The sequence below is a fragment of the Tamandua tetradactyla genome, chromosome 20 (genome assembly GCF_023851605.1).
Source record: "Tamandua tetradactyla isolate mTamTet1 chromosome 20, mTamTet1.pri, whole genome shotgun sequence".
In the NCBI taxonomy this organism is placed as follows: Eukaryota; Metazoa; Chordata; class Mammalia; order Pilosa; family Myrmecophagidae; genus Tamandua; species Tamandua tetradactyla.
Window position 1 is genome coordinate 33,224,774 of NC_135346.1, and position 15,067 is coordinate 33,239,840.

Sequence of the window (15,067 nt, forward strand, 5' to 3'; positions counted from 1 at the left end):
TAAGGCAGGACTTATTTCAGTCACTTTGTTTTTTAATATGTCCCGTATCAATTTTGTTCTCTTTTCCTTTATTGCAGCCTCCTTTTGTGTATAGTTGCTGTTCTTGATGTAGCTGATTGGTCTTTTCTCATTTTTGTTTCTTTATATTTTTAAAATAATTTCTTTCTGGTTACATTGGGGTTTGCACTAAATAACCTAAGTCTATAACCTATTAGTTTAAAAAGATATCAACTTACTTAGATAGCATACAAATTCTCTGTTCCCAGTTCCCTTTGTTTCTCCTCTTTATGTTCTTTTTGTCACATATTACCTCTTTATATTCTGCATGTCTGTTATAAGGAGATATGATTATTTCTTATTAACTTGTATCCTAACTCTTATAAGAAATAAAGACTAGATTTATATACTGAGATGCATTATCAATGGGTCTTGCATTTGATTGTTTTGTTACCTTTACTTAATATCTTTATGATGATGCTGGAATATAGGATTGAATAATACTAATAAGAATTTATCTCAAGTTAGGGGCAGTGGAGCATTAGGTTATCCAGTAAGAGGAGTCATATATCCTGCTCCTGACTTCCTTATGTATATGCCTCTTTAAAGAAGGGCTGTTAAGAAGAAAAGGAGGCATGTTAGAGTTCATGGAAGAAAATCCTTAGCAGCACATGAGATGGATGCAGGTCTTCAACTGGCTATTTCATTTTAATATAACTAATCTGCATCTCATGAACATATTCATGAAGTTTCCAAGGTTAGCCAAGGCATATCCCAGTTCCTTAAAGACACGATACATTTTCTCACAAATGTGTGCCACTGGTGTCAGATGGAAGTGAAAAGTAAGTGGTTGCTTTAATGTAAAACCTTTACAACCTCTGGAAAATGTTTAGAATCATGATCTATTGAGAATAGTTTATTTTGATTTTTGCTTATGAAATCATGGACTATTAGAGCTGAAGAGCCCTTAGAAATCATCTGTGGTGGTTTGGAACTATGTATCCCAAAAAACATGCTCTTAAACTTAATCCATTTCTGTGGGCATGAACCATTGTAATTACAATTTTGTTTTATATTTTCATTTGTGTGGTCCGACTTAATCAGAATAAGTCTTAATCCGATTACTGGAGTACTTTATTAACAGAATGAAATTCAGACAAATAGAGAGAAAGCCATGGAAGCAAGAGTCTGAAAGTCAACAGAATCTGTAAAGAAGGAAGAGGCCACAGGAAGCTGCCAAGTGCATTGCCATGTGGCCAAGAAGTCAAAGACCAGTGATCACTTATAGCCAGTCCCAGAATGCCAGTCTTTGGGAAGAAAGCATCACTCTGATGATACTTAAATTTGGATTTCTTCTAGCCCCAAAAGTGTTAGCCAATAATTTCTCATTGTTTAAGCCAACCCATTGCATCGTATTTTCTTCATCAATGAGGAAACTAAAACATCATCCTAGCTGATTTTTTTTGAATGGGGAGGCACCGGGAATCAAACCTGGTCTCTGGCACGGCAGGTGAAAACTCTGCTTGTTGATCCACCATGACCCAACCCTAGCTGATTTTTTAACTTATGAATGAGGAAATGAGGCCTAGAGATAAGAACACATTTAAGGATCTCAGTAGCTAAGAAGCAGGCTAGAATGAAGAAGCCATTTTTCTACTATCTCTCTGTCTGACATGTTTTTCCATAAATTCTGTCACTTCAGCCAGTATCTTTCAGAGAACAGCCCTCTCTTTTTTGGCAGGAAGAAACTTAGTGGAGGTGTAGATAATCCAGAGAGCTACCCCCTCCCCCAAGCATTAAACTTAATTTAGCCATTTGAAACCACTGACCTGAGCCTCCAAATGAAGCCCCGCTTACTCTAGATGGTGTCATTGATGAACCTGAAGCCTTTAGGAGATGAACAGTGTCTGTAAATAGAGCTAGTTTCCCAGCACATATCCTAGTGAAGTGAATAGCAGGGCCTCTTACATCTCTAATTCTGTTTTCCTCATCTGCCAAACCCATTAGCAGGAGGCAGCATCTGATATATTTCTGTCTTTTCCTTTTAGAGTCCAAATTCTGTTCCCAGTGAGTTTAGGTGACTTCACATAAGTAGGATGATAGAGCATTATTATGATACTGAGTTAGTTATAATTTAAACTAAGCCATATGTGGCTGGAGATAATGATCAATTTTAGCACAAATGTATATCTATTTTATTAGGAAAAAGGGTAGTTTGGAGTTTTGTTTGCACTGCTTTATTTTTATTTACTGTCACAGGCTAAGGATCTTATGATCTTCCTGCCTTGGAAGTGACCTATCAAGAATTGTAATTAATTGAGATTTGGGGTACAACCAAGAGTTCTAGAAATAAATGCTGAGTCATTACTGATACAGAAGTCATTTTACCTTCTCCCAACCTCAACTTTCTCATCTATAAATCAGTCTCAAAATTGCATACCCTGTTGGCACCTCGAACTGTCGGGACGGTCTGAAGAAGGATATAGGGTGCTTTTTCCTTGCTCTTGGGGGCAGTTTAGTTCTCATTGCTTTTTTCAAAGGGGTTTTGAATTCATTAGCTCACTTGGTATTTCCACTGAGAGTGCAAAGTGAACATGGAAGAGAATACTGACTTGTCTATGGTCACCATTTATGGAATTAGGATTCCTGAGTTTCAAGCCTGGCTGGGTTTCCATGTAGCCCATCTGATCCTGAGAATCAGATTGTACTAGACATCCTGAACATGTCCTACAAGTTCCTACATGATTGGGCCCCCTGCTCATTTCCAGTCTTCTCTCTCTACTCACCTTCTCATTCACTGGATTCCAGGAAGAGAAAAGTTCATTCAGTTCCCCCTGTATGCCATTCTTTCCTGTCTCAGAATCTTTACATTTGTAGTTCTTTAAATTTATAATGCTTTTTACCCTGGGGCCCTGCAAAACTGCTACCTTCTCATATTTCAGTTCTAATTTTAAATGTTAGTTGCTCAGAGACTTTCTCTAAATTCCCTACTTATTGTATTATTTTCTGTCGCAGTTGTTTGTTTCCTTCAAAGCAATATTAATTTGTAATTATTTTTCATGGGTAACTATTTTCTTCTGTTGTATTTACTTGATTTATGTTTTCAGTCTATCTTAAAATGTAAGCTTAATTTATTTCATTACAGAAAGTTTATCATTTATTAGCTGTGGAGATATAAAGCAAGTCATGTCATCTCTATGAGCCTCCATTTCTCTGTCAGTAAAATGAGAATATAGAGTTAGAAAACTTTAAGATTGTTTATTTTGGAGTCTGTGATAGAAACTTTAAACTTCCTTGAGAATTAAATATAGTATTGGTCAATGGTTGAAGCCAGGATAAGTAATTTGTAGTTAAAAAAAATGGCTATCTCATTGGAGAAAGGCAGCATAGTTCTCTGATGTGTCAAATATGAAACAAAACAGTAGCCACCAATTTGGTATGTCAAGGCCCTAGGAAAGCATGACCCTGTAAGCTTCATTTCACTTACTACTATATTTCCACCACCTTGGACAGTGCCTGAAACCTCATCTGCATTCAGTGTTTGCTGAGTGTAAAAGTGAACTAATAGATAAATCACTCTCTCTGAATCCTAGGTTCATCAAAGGTGGAAATGAAATTATAACAATACCTACTGTATTAGCAAGGGTTCTCTAGAGAAACAGAATCAGCAAGAGATATCTGTAGACATAAAATTTATAAAAGTGTCTCATGTAACCATGGGAATGTAGAGACCAAGGTCTGCAGGGCAGACCTTAACCTGGTAACTCCAATGAAGTCCACAACGAACTCTCAGAAGGGGCTGGCTGGACAACCATGGGGATGGAAGAGTCCAAATCCATAGGGCAGGCTGTGAAGCTGGTGATTCTAAGGAGGGGTCTGGATGACCTCCACAGAAGAGTCTCACCAGCTGAAGCAGGAATAATGCCTGTCTCTTCTGAATCCTCCTTAAAAGTCTTCTGCTGATTAGATTAAGCATCACTCATTGCAGAAGACACTCCCCTTAGCTGATTACAAATGGCAATCAGCTGTGGGTGCAGCTGACATAATCATGATTTAAGTCAATGAAATGTCCTCATAGCAACAGACAGTGCTTGTTCTTGCTCGACCAGATGACCAGGAATCACCACTGGCCAAGTTGATACATGAACCTGACCATGACACCTACCATGTTGTTTTAGTTCCTTGGCTGTGCAAGCAAATAAAGTGCAATAGGAAAACAATGGGAATTTATTAGCTTATGGTTTTGAGGCTAAGAAAATATCCACTCAAGACATCATCCAGGAAATGCTTTATTCCTGAAGACTGGCATTCTGGGGTTGACTGCTGGTGATCCTTGGCCCTGGGTTCCTCTGTCTTGTGGCAATGCACATGCTAATGCACATGGCACCCTCTCCTTACCTCTCCCTTTTCTTCTTGGTCCTATTGACATTCAGCTTCTGGCTGCTCCCTCTATGGCTTCCTCTCTATCTGTCTGAATTTCATCCTGCTTATAAAGGACTCCAATAATAGGATTAAGGCCCATTCTGCTTGTGTGATTGGGCCACACCTTAACTGAAATAACTCATCAAAAAGTTCACTTACCATGGATTTCCACCAACAGGAGTGGATTAAATTTAAGAAAATGTTTTTCTGGGGTACATAGCTCCAAACCACCACACTCTGCCCTCTGGACCCCCAAAACACATGTTATTTCCACATGCAAAATATATTCATTCCATCACAACATCCAAAAAGCCTTAAAGTCATTTTACTAACAATGCTAAGTACAAAGTCTTATCAACATTGCTTATGAGTGTGATCTGTCCTGGGGCACAATTCCTCTGTCTGTGGACCTGAAAAACCTAGGAAAAATATTATCTGCTTCCAATATACAATTGAGAGACATACAGGATAAACATTCCCACTACAAAAGGGAGAAATTGGAAGGAAAACTGTTCCAGCTGGGCAAACTCCACTCAATTTCAAGGTCTGAGAGTCATCTATGGATCAATGTTTTATCCTCTGGGACTGATGGAAAAATAGCCCCAACTTTTCAAGTGCTTGTGCAGCAGCCATGTTCTCCCCAAACACTGAGGTGAAGGCTCCACCCTCTGAGCGTTGGGTGGCAGCACTGTCTCTGAACAACAGGGTGCAAGTTTCACTCTCTCCAAGTGGAGGGGCAGGCCCATCCTTTCTGCGCGCTTGGGCAGGCCTGCTGTCTTTGCCTGAGGAGATCTCTTTGGTCCAGACATTGCCTTCCATGGTTCTTCCCTTGAAGTCATTCTCCCTTCAATTTGTCCCTTCTCTTTCCCTTTCAGTACAGGCTGGCAGCAGTTTCACTCATGAATTTTGCAGAAAACTTGGCAGCTTTGCATGCAGTTCATAGGGGGTTCATAGTTCAATCCATCAGACCCTAGAACTTTCCACAAATCTTTCCTGCACAACTGAACATTTCCAGTCTTGGTTCCACTGAAATAGCTGACTGGATCCATGCTCAGTGAAAACCTCATATAGGGGCCTTGCTTTCTGGAAGCACAGAGAGGTCTGTGATAGAGCCATGATTGTCCCTAGTCTCTGAGCACACTATCTGGATAAGCTCATAAATTTCCATACTGTTAATTTCTATTTCTTTGTGCTTAAGAACTCAGACTTCAGTCTATTTTTCTCCTCTTATATTTTGCTAAAACTGCAGGAGAAACCAGGCTGCAGTTCCCAATCTTAGCTTGGAAATCTCCACACTTAGCTTGGAAATCGCCTCAGCTAAATATCTAGGTTCATTACTTTTAAGTTCTGCTTTCCATTTGATATGAGAACTCAATTTCACCAAGTTCTCTGCCACTTTAATACAATTTTTCACCTTTCCTCCTGTTTCCAATAACACATTCATCATTTCCTTCTAAGGTCTCCCTGGAAATAGCTTTAGCATTCATATTTCTACCAACAGTGTCTTAAAAGCAATCTATGGTTTTTCCATCAAGCACCTCACATTCTTCTAGCCTTTATTCATTACTCAATTCCCAATCTGTTTCCACATTTTTGGTACTAAAATCTGGTTTAGTTTCCTTGACTGCTCAAGCAAATGCTATGCAATGAGTTGGCTTAAACAATGAAAATTCATTAGCTCATGGTTTTGAGGCTAAAGAAATCCAAATCAAGATGTTATCAAGGCTATGCTTTCTTCCCAAAGATTGGCATTTGTCATGGTTAGGGACAGGTGTCAACTTGGCCAAGTTGTGGTACCTGTTCATCTGATTGAGCAAGCACTGGCCTGTCTGTTGCAATGAGGACATTTCATAGGATTAGGTCATGATCACGTCAGCTACATCCACAGCTGATTCCATTTGTAATCAGCCAAAGGGGAGTATCTTCTGCAATTAGTGATGCTAAATCCAATCATGGGAAGCCTTTTTAGGAGGACTCAGAGGAGACAGGTCCCATTCCTGCTTTGGCTGGTGAGCCTCTCCTGTGGAGTTCGTCCAGGCCATCCATTGGAGTCATCGGCTTTGCAGCCTGCCCCGTGGATTTTGGACTCTGCGTTCCTACGGTCATGTGAGACACTTTCATAAATTTTATATTTGCAAGTGTTCCCTGTTGATTCTGTTTCTCTAGAGAGCCCTAACTAATACATCTTGGCACCGGGAGTGGTTCTTAAGGAACAGAATCTTAAAAATGGGTTTTTATGAATGGTTTTCTACTCTGACTGGGCTCAGAGACACTAAGGACTCTGATTCCCGTAATCAGAATGACACTCCCAATCCATGGACTGAGTTGGCAAAGGAGATAGTCAAAATATCATCATTCGATTCTCCTAATGCTTCGCTTGTACGAAGCCAGACTCTGGGGGATAATGTTTTTGACACCTTTACACAGTTTTGTAGGAATAAGAGTTATAGAGATGTTGGTTGGTTGTTGTTAGATACACTGTCTACGTTAAAGGGTGAAAGGGATGGGCTTAAGGCTTCAAACAAGAAGCTTAAGTGCCGTCTGAAAGATGTAGAGGTTTCTATGAGTATCCTGAAGGAAAATTTTATTTCCTGTAGCCGTAGACTTGAGATCTCTGAAAATCAGACTCAGAATCTTATTGTTAGAGTAGCAACTTTACAACGTAAACTGAAATCTCAGTCTTGCATGGTGTCTGCCGTTAAAGTGAGGGCATTGATTGGAAAGGAGTGGGACCCTGAAAAATGGGATGGTGACACATGGATTGATAATGATGTTGGGGGTGAGGTTGAAACCCTAGACCATGCTGAGCCTTCTTTAGATAACCCTGTAATAGTCTGCCCTGAGGACATAGCCGCCCCACCTCCAGCCTGCCTTGAGGAATTGGCCACCCTACCTCCTCCTGAAGGGATTAGCCCTAGAGTTATTAATCCTGTTTCACCAGATGAAACTGCAAATGAAAGCCCTGAAGCAAATGGCTTGGAAGATATTTCTAATTCTTTTCATGACCCACCCCCACCACCCCTCATTTCTTCTAGACCTATAACTAGACTAAAGTCCCAACAGGCCCCTAAAGGTGAGGTACAAAGTATCACACATGAGGAGGTACGTTATACTCCAAAAGAACTGTGTGAGTTTTCCAATTTATATAGACAGAAATCAGGGGAATATGTGTGGCAATGGATTTTAAGAGTGTGGGATAATGGTGGGAGGAGTATAAGGCTGGATCAAGCTGAATTTATTGATATGGGCCCACTAAGCAGAGATTCTGCATTCAATGTTATAGCTAGAGCAGTTAGAAAAGGTGTTAACAGCTTGTTTGGGTGGTTGGTTGAAACATGGATCAAAAGGTGGCCAACATTACCTGAGGTTGAAATGCCAGAACTGCCCTGGTATAATGTAGATGAGGGGATCCAGAGGCTTAGAGAGATTGGGATGTTAGAGTGGATTTATCATGCAAAGCCTGCTCTTACACCCCAGGAATGTCCAGAGGATGCACCTTTTACCAGAACAGTGAGAAATAAATTTGTGAGACTAGCACTATCATCACTCAAGAGCTCTGTGGTTGCACTTCTCTGTAGGTCAGATATTACTGTAGGAATTGCTGTCACTGAGCTGGAATCCTTAAACACAATGGGGATGACAGGATCCCGAGTTGGCAGAAGCCAGGTGGCAGCACTTAATCACCAAAGACAGGGTAGACGTGGGTATTATAATAGACAACAAACTCAAAGGAGGCATCAAAATTATATGACACGCAGAGATTTGTGGCATTGGCTAGTAAATCATGGGGTGCCTAGAAATATAATAGAAGGGCAGCCTACTAAATTCTTGTTGGAGCTGTATAAACAAAAGAGTTCTAGGTCAAGGGAACAGAAGTCTAATCTGAATTACAAAAACACAGAGTCACGGCCCCTTAACCAATTTCCAGACTTGAAACAGTTTACAGACCCTGAGCCCCTTGAATGAAGGGGAGGCCAGGTCCCTATGGGGAAGAAACCTGTTACACTGCCACAAATTTATACTGTTAACCTTCCTCTAAGTCTTCCCCAAGGAGACCGACGGCCTTTTACCAGGGTAGCTGTGCATTGGGGAAAAGGAAATGATCAGATATTTCGGGGATTATTAGACACTGGTTCAGAAGTGACATTAATTCCAGGGGACCCAAAACGTCACTCTGGACCACCAGTCAGAGTGGGGGCTTATGGAGGCCAGGTGATCAACGGAGTTTTAGCTCAGGTCCATCTCACAGTGGGTCCAGTGGGCCCCCGGACCCATCCTGTAGTTATTTCCCCAGTTCCGGAATGTATAATTGGCATAGACATACTGAGCAACTGGCAGAATCCCCATGTTGGTTCTCTAACTCGTGCAGTGAGGGCTATTATGGTGGGAAAGGCCAAGTGGAAGCCACTAGAACTGCCCCTACCAAGCAAAATAGTAAATCAAAAGCAATACTGTATTCCTGGAGGGATTGCAGAGATTACTTGAAAGATGCAGGGGTGGTGATTGCCACCACATCCCCGTTCAACTCTCCTATTTGGCCTGTGCAGAAAACAGATGGGTCTTGGAGAATGACAGTGGATTATCGTAAACTCAACCAGGTGGTAACTCCAATTGCAGCTGCTGTTCCAGATGTAGTATCATTGCTTGAGCAAATCAATACATCCCCTGGTACCTGGTATGCAGCTATTGATCTGGCAAATGCTTTTTTCTCAATAGCTATTAGTAAGGACCACCAGAAACAGTTTGCTTTCAGTTGGCAAGGTCAGCAATATACGTTCACTGTCCTACCTCAGGGGTATATCAACTCTCCAGCCCTATGTCATAATCTTGTTCGCAGAGACCTTGATCGTTTCTCCCTCCCACAAGACATCACACTGGTCCATTATATTGATGATATCATGTTGATTGGACCTAGTGAGCAAGAAGTAGCAACTACTCTAGATTTACTGGTAAGGCATTTGCGTGTCAGAGGATGGGAGATAAATCCAACAAAAATACAGGGGCCTTCTACCTCAGTAAAATTTCTAGGTGTCCAGTGGTGTGGGGCATGTCGAGATATTCCTTCTAAGGTGAAGGATAAATTGCTGCATCTGGCCCCTCCCACAACCAAAAAAGAGGCACAACGCCTAGTGGGTCTTTTTGGATTTTGGCGACAACATATTCCTCATTTGGGTGTGCTACTCCGGCCCATTTATCGAGTGACCAGAAAAGCTGCTAATTTTGAGTGGGGACCTGAACAAGAAGAGGCTCTGCGACAGGTCCAGGCTGCTGTGCAAGCTGCTCTGCCACTTGGGCCATATGATCCAGCAGATCCAATGGTGCTGGAAGTGTCAGTGGCAAATAGAGATGCTTTCTGGAGCCTTTGGCAAGCCCCTATAGGAGAATCACAACGCAGACCCTTAGGATTTTGGAGCAAAGCCTTACCATCTGCTGCAGATAACTACTCTTCTTTTGAGAAACAGCTTTTGGCCTGCTACTGGGCCTTAGTAGAGACTGAACGCTTAACCATGGGCCACCAAGTTACCATGAGACCTGAGTTGCCTATCATGAGTTGGGTGTTGTCTGACCCACCAAGCCATAAAGTTGGGCGTGCACAGCAGCACTCTATTGTAAAGTGGAAATGGTATATAGGAGATAGAGCCAGAGCAGGTCCTGAAGGCACAAGTAAGTTACATGAAGAAGTGGCACAGATGCCCATGGTTTCCACTCCTGCTGCCATATTACCTTCTCTTTCCCAGACCAGAGCTATGGCCTCTTGGGGAGTTCCTTACATGAATTGACTGAGGAAGAGAAAACTTGGGCCTGGTTTACAGATGGGTCAGCACGATATGCAGGTACCACCCGAAAGTGGACAGCTGCAGCATTACAACCCCTTTCTGGGGTGTCCTTGAAGGACAGTGGTGAGGGGAAATCCTCCCAGTGGGCAGAACTTCGAGCAGTGCACCTGGTTGTTCATTTTGCTTGGAAGGAAAACTGGCCAGAGGTCCGTTTGTATACTGACTCATGGGCTGTTGCTAATGGTTTGGCTGGATGGTCAGGGACTTGGAAAGACCATAATTGGAAAATTGGTGACAAAGAGGTCTGGGGAAGAAGTATGTGGATAGACCTTTCTGAGTGGGCTAAAAACATGAAGATATTTGTGTCCCATGTGAATGCACACCAGAGGGTGACTTCAGCAGAGGAAGATTTTAATAATCAAGTGGATAAGATGACCCGTTCTATGGATACCAGTCAGCCTCTTTCCCCAGCAACTCCTGTTATTGCCCAATGGGCTCATGAACAAAGTGGTCATGGTGGTAGGGATGGAGGTTATGCATGGGCTCAGCAACATGGACTTCCACTCACCAAGGCTGACCTGGCTACAGCCACTGCTGAGTGCCCAATCTGCCAGCAGCAGAGACCCACACTCAGCCCCCGATATGGCACCATTCCCCGAGGTGACCAGCCAGCTACATGGTGGCAGGTTGATTACATTGGACCACTCCCTTCATGGGAGGGGCAGCGATTTTTTCTAACTGGAATAGACACATACTCTGGATATGGGTTGGCTTTCCCTGCACGCAATGCTTCTGCCAAAACTACTATTCATGGGCTTACAGAATGCCTTATCCATCGTCATGGTATTCCACATAGCATTGCTTCGGATCAAGGAACACACTTCACAGCAAATGAAGTGTGGGAATGGGCACATGTTCATGGAATTCTCTGGTCTTACCATGTTCCCCATCATCCAGAAGCTGCTGGATTGATAGAACGGTGGAATGGCCTTTTGAAAACTCAATTACGGTGCCAACTAGGTGGCAAAAACTTGAAAGGCTGGGGTAATGTTCTCCAGGAAGCTGTGTATGCTCTGAATCAGCGTCCACTGTATGGTGCTGTTTCTCCCATAGCCAGGATCCATGGGTCCAGGAACCAAGGGGTGGAAATGGGTGTGGTGCCACTCACTATTACTCCTAGTGATCCACTAGGAAAATTTTTGCTTCCTGTCCCTGCTACCCTGAGTTCTGCTGGTCTACAGGTTTTAGTTCCAAAACGGGGTGTGCTTTCTCCAGGAGAAACAACAGTGATACCACTGAACTGGAAGTTAAGATTGCCACCTGGCCACTTTGGGCTACTTATGCCTCTGGATCAACACACCAAGAAGGGGATTACATTATTGTCTGGGGTAATTGACCCTGACTATCAGAAGGAAGTAGGACTGCAACTACATAATGGAAGTAAAGAAGAGTTTTCTTGGAATATAGGAGATCCCCTGGGGCGTCTATTAGTACTACCATGCCCTGTGATTAAAATCAATGGAAAACTGCAACAACACAATCCAGGCAGGACCACTAATGGCTCTGAGACTTCAGGAATGAAGGTTTGGGTCACCCCACCAGGCAAAGAACCACGGCCAGCTGAAGTGCTTGCTGAGGGGAAAGGGAACATGGAATGGGTAGTGGAAGAAGGTAGTGATAAATATGAACTTCGACCATGTGATCAGTTACAGAAACGAGGACTGTAATGCTGTTTTGTTTGTGTTATACTATTTAAGTTGTAAGATATCAAGTTTAAGAATGAATGTTGCCCAAGGATTTGCACGCTATTCTGGAGAGATTTAATGTGTTTCCAGTTATATGCAGGACAGTTGAGTATTGTCAGGTAAAAGAAAAAATGTGTGCTTATTTGTTTTCATTTGGAAATTAAGTATGGTCTAAGGTGATATATATATATATATATATGTGCCAAGTTGACAAGGGGTGGACTGTCATGGTTAGGGACAGGTGTCAACTTGGCCAAGTTGTGGTACCTGTTCATCTGATTGGGCAAGCGCTGGCCTGTCTGTTGCAATGAGGACATTTCATAGGATTAGGTCATGAGCACGTCAGCTACATCCACAGCTGATTCCATTTGTAATCAGCCAAAGGGGAGTGTCTTCTGCAATTAGTGATGCTAAATCCAATCATGGGAAGCCTTTTAAGGAGGACTCAGAGGAGACAGGTCCCATTCCTGCTTTGGCTGGTGAGCCTCTCCTGTGGAGTTCGTCCAGGCCATCCATTGGAGTCATCGGCTTCGCAGCCTGCCCTGTGGATTTTGGACTCTGCGTTCCTACGGTCACGTGAGACACTTTCATAAATTTTATATTTGCAAGTGTTCCCTGTTGATTCTGTTTCTCTAGAGAACCCTAACTAATACAGCATCCTGGGTCTGTCTGCCAATGATCCTTGATTCTGGGGTCTTCTGTCATGTGGCAGCGTGCATGGTGGCCTCTCCTAGCCTCTCCCTTCTCTTCCAGGTTCCATTATTTTGGAACTGGCTACTCTCTTTGTAGCTTTCTGTCTGCCTATTAGTTATGCTAATAAAGGACTCCAGTAATGGAATTAATACCCCTCCTGATTGAGTTGGGCTACATCCTCATCAATATGTCCTACTTAGGGTTGATTCATACTCACAGGAATGGATTAAATTTAAGAACAAGTTTTTCTGGGGTACATAGCTCCAAACCACCACACTTACTGTATTAGAGTTTTCTAGAGAAACAGAACCAACAGGAAACATATGTAATATGAGATTTATAAAGGTATCTCATGCAACTGTGGGAATGGAAGTGTCCAAAATCCATAGGGCAGGCTGTGAAGCTGGCAACTCTGTTGAAGGTCTGGATGAATTCCACAGGAGAGGTTGCTGGCTGAAGAAGCAGTGAAAAAGTCTCTCTTCTCCCTTAAAAGTCTTCAACTGATTGGATTATTGTGCTTGAGGGAGACATGCCTTAGTTGGTCACAGATGTAATTAGCCACAGATGCAATCAACTGATTGATGATTTCATATACCAGCCTTCTGGTTTATCAACCAGCCACAAAATATACTTGTAGCAATGATCAGGCCAGTACTTACCTGACATGACAACTGGGCATCATCATTTGGCCAAATTGACACCAGAACCTAACCATCACACCTACTTTTTAAACTCCAAATAAGATAGGGTATGTGATTCTTCCCTCCTGGAGTAATCACATCCTGGTCTCCATCAGACATGCTTTTCCTTTTCCTTTTCCTTTTCATTTTCCCTTTGTCTGCTTGAGCTGTTTTGTTCGGAACCTAAACTTTACTAAGCTGAAAGTTACAATGATGGGAACTCTCAGTAGGAAGTTAGGAGATTTGAGTTTGACTTAGTTATGTCTCTATCTCACAATGTGATCCTAGACAAGTTATATGCTTTTTTTGGACTTTGGTTTTGCCTGCATTCAAAGCAAGAGGATTATAACAGATGAGCCTTTATATCTGTACAGTTATCTGACTTGTTATTTGTGCCTCTTTGGTCAGATAACTTGGGCAGTCCCATGCGGTGGCTTTTAAAATGCAGTGGCCATCTGGAACCATGTTCAGGTATGTTTGTTAAAAAAAAGTCTCATTAATTTATATCCTTGTTATATTTTTTACAATTCTCTGAGGGGAAACAAACTTCTAAACTAGCTTATCAATGAGCAAAAGATCTTATGCCCTTGATGCATGCTGGGTACTTTGGAGAGGAAACTGGGAGCCAAAAGTGCTGGTAAAACAGAAGGGAACAGTATTATCTCTTCATGTTGTTTTCCATCTGCTATGTTTTGTAGGTAGGCTAGAATCTTCCCAGCATGGCTCCTCCAAATATCCCATTTCATCCCAGATTATACACATTTCAGCCCTGGCAGGAAGGTCTATATTTAGAGCCAGTTTTGGAAATAGTGGAAATGTTTGACATCCATTCAGTTTTTAGTATTCATTTCCTTGCACCCAACGGCAAAACCGAGAATAAGTATGGCTTTGCAATTAGGAGATTAGGCTGTGAAATCAATAGCCTGGATTTGATTGAGCTGTGACTTGGGATAGTCCCTTACCAAGTCTAAAACTAGACTCCCTCATCTGTGGAGGGAGCATAATAATAGTAGTTAACTCATAAGTTCTTGTCAGAGTTAAGTGTAATAATGCATGGAAAATACTTAGTATATTCCAAGCATAGGGTAAGCATTAAAAACATGCTATTATTATTATTTTCTATTTTTACTTGAAAGAAAACTGGACAATCTCCAAGCTGGATTGAAAGGCTATAGTTTATTTTATCATATCCAATATATTGATCGCTGGAGGGGAACATAGTCTCTCTAAGTCTCTGTATTATGATCTTTAAAATTGATCTTTAAAATCCTTCCAGGTCTGTAAGGCTAAAGTGAATAGAATAAGACATATCTGATATTATTATAAGGAAATAAATAATTCTCGTCTTAGTTTCTCTTAATTATATAAAAACTCTGGATTTCTCAGTTATACCAAAGAAGCCAGAAAAGCAAGTTTGTGATAAAACCATGAAGGTGATATTTTTGGAAAATCCAGGCCTTCTCCATCTTCACCTTTCCCCAAATGAGATGTTTCTTCTACACAATTTAGCCTTTTCCCTTGTACTTCCCTTTCCCTCCCTGCCCTTTACTGAATCTCTGACTTATATGCTTTGTCTCTAACTATAAAATGAAAACTCTTGTTTCTTTTAAATAAATTTCACGCTCTGACAAGCAAGGAGGACACATATTCTAACCAAGTTCTGTGCTTGGGTCACACTTTCCAGGGCCCTGATATCATGCTAGATTGATGGCTATTATTTTCCTTACTATATGGCAAATCAGAGAATTATGAT

At 41.8% G+C, this 15,067-nt stretch overlaps 1 long non-coding RNA gene across 1 annotated transcript in view; it reads left to right on the plus strand.

The window, feature by feature from the left end:
• LOC143664535 (uncharacterized) overlaps positions 1–13,782 on the plus strand; it is a 101,743-nt gene extending 87,961 nt beyond the window's left edge. Inside the window, exon 3 of the long non-coding RNA XR_013166467.1 lies at positions 13,723–13,782. This is a non-coding gene — a long non-coding RNA (uncharacterized LOC143664535). The remainder of the gene's footprint in view (positions 1–13,722) is intronic.
• The last annotated feature ends 1,285 nt before the right edge of the window (positions 13,783–15,067 follow it).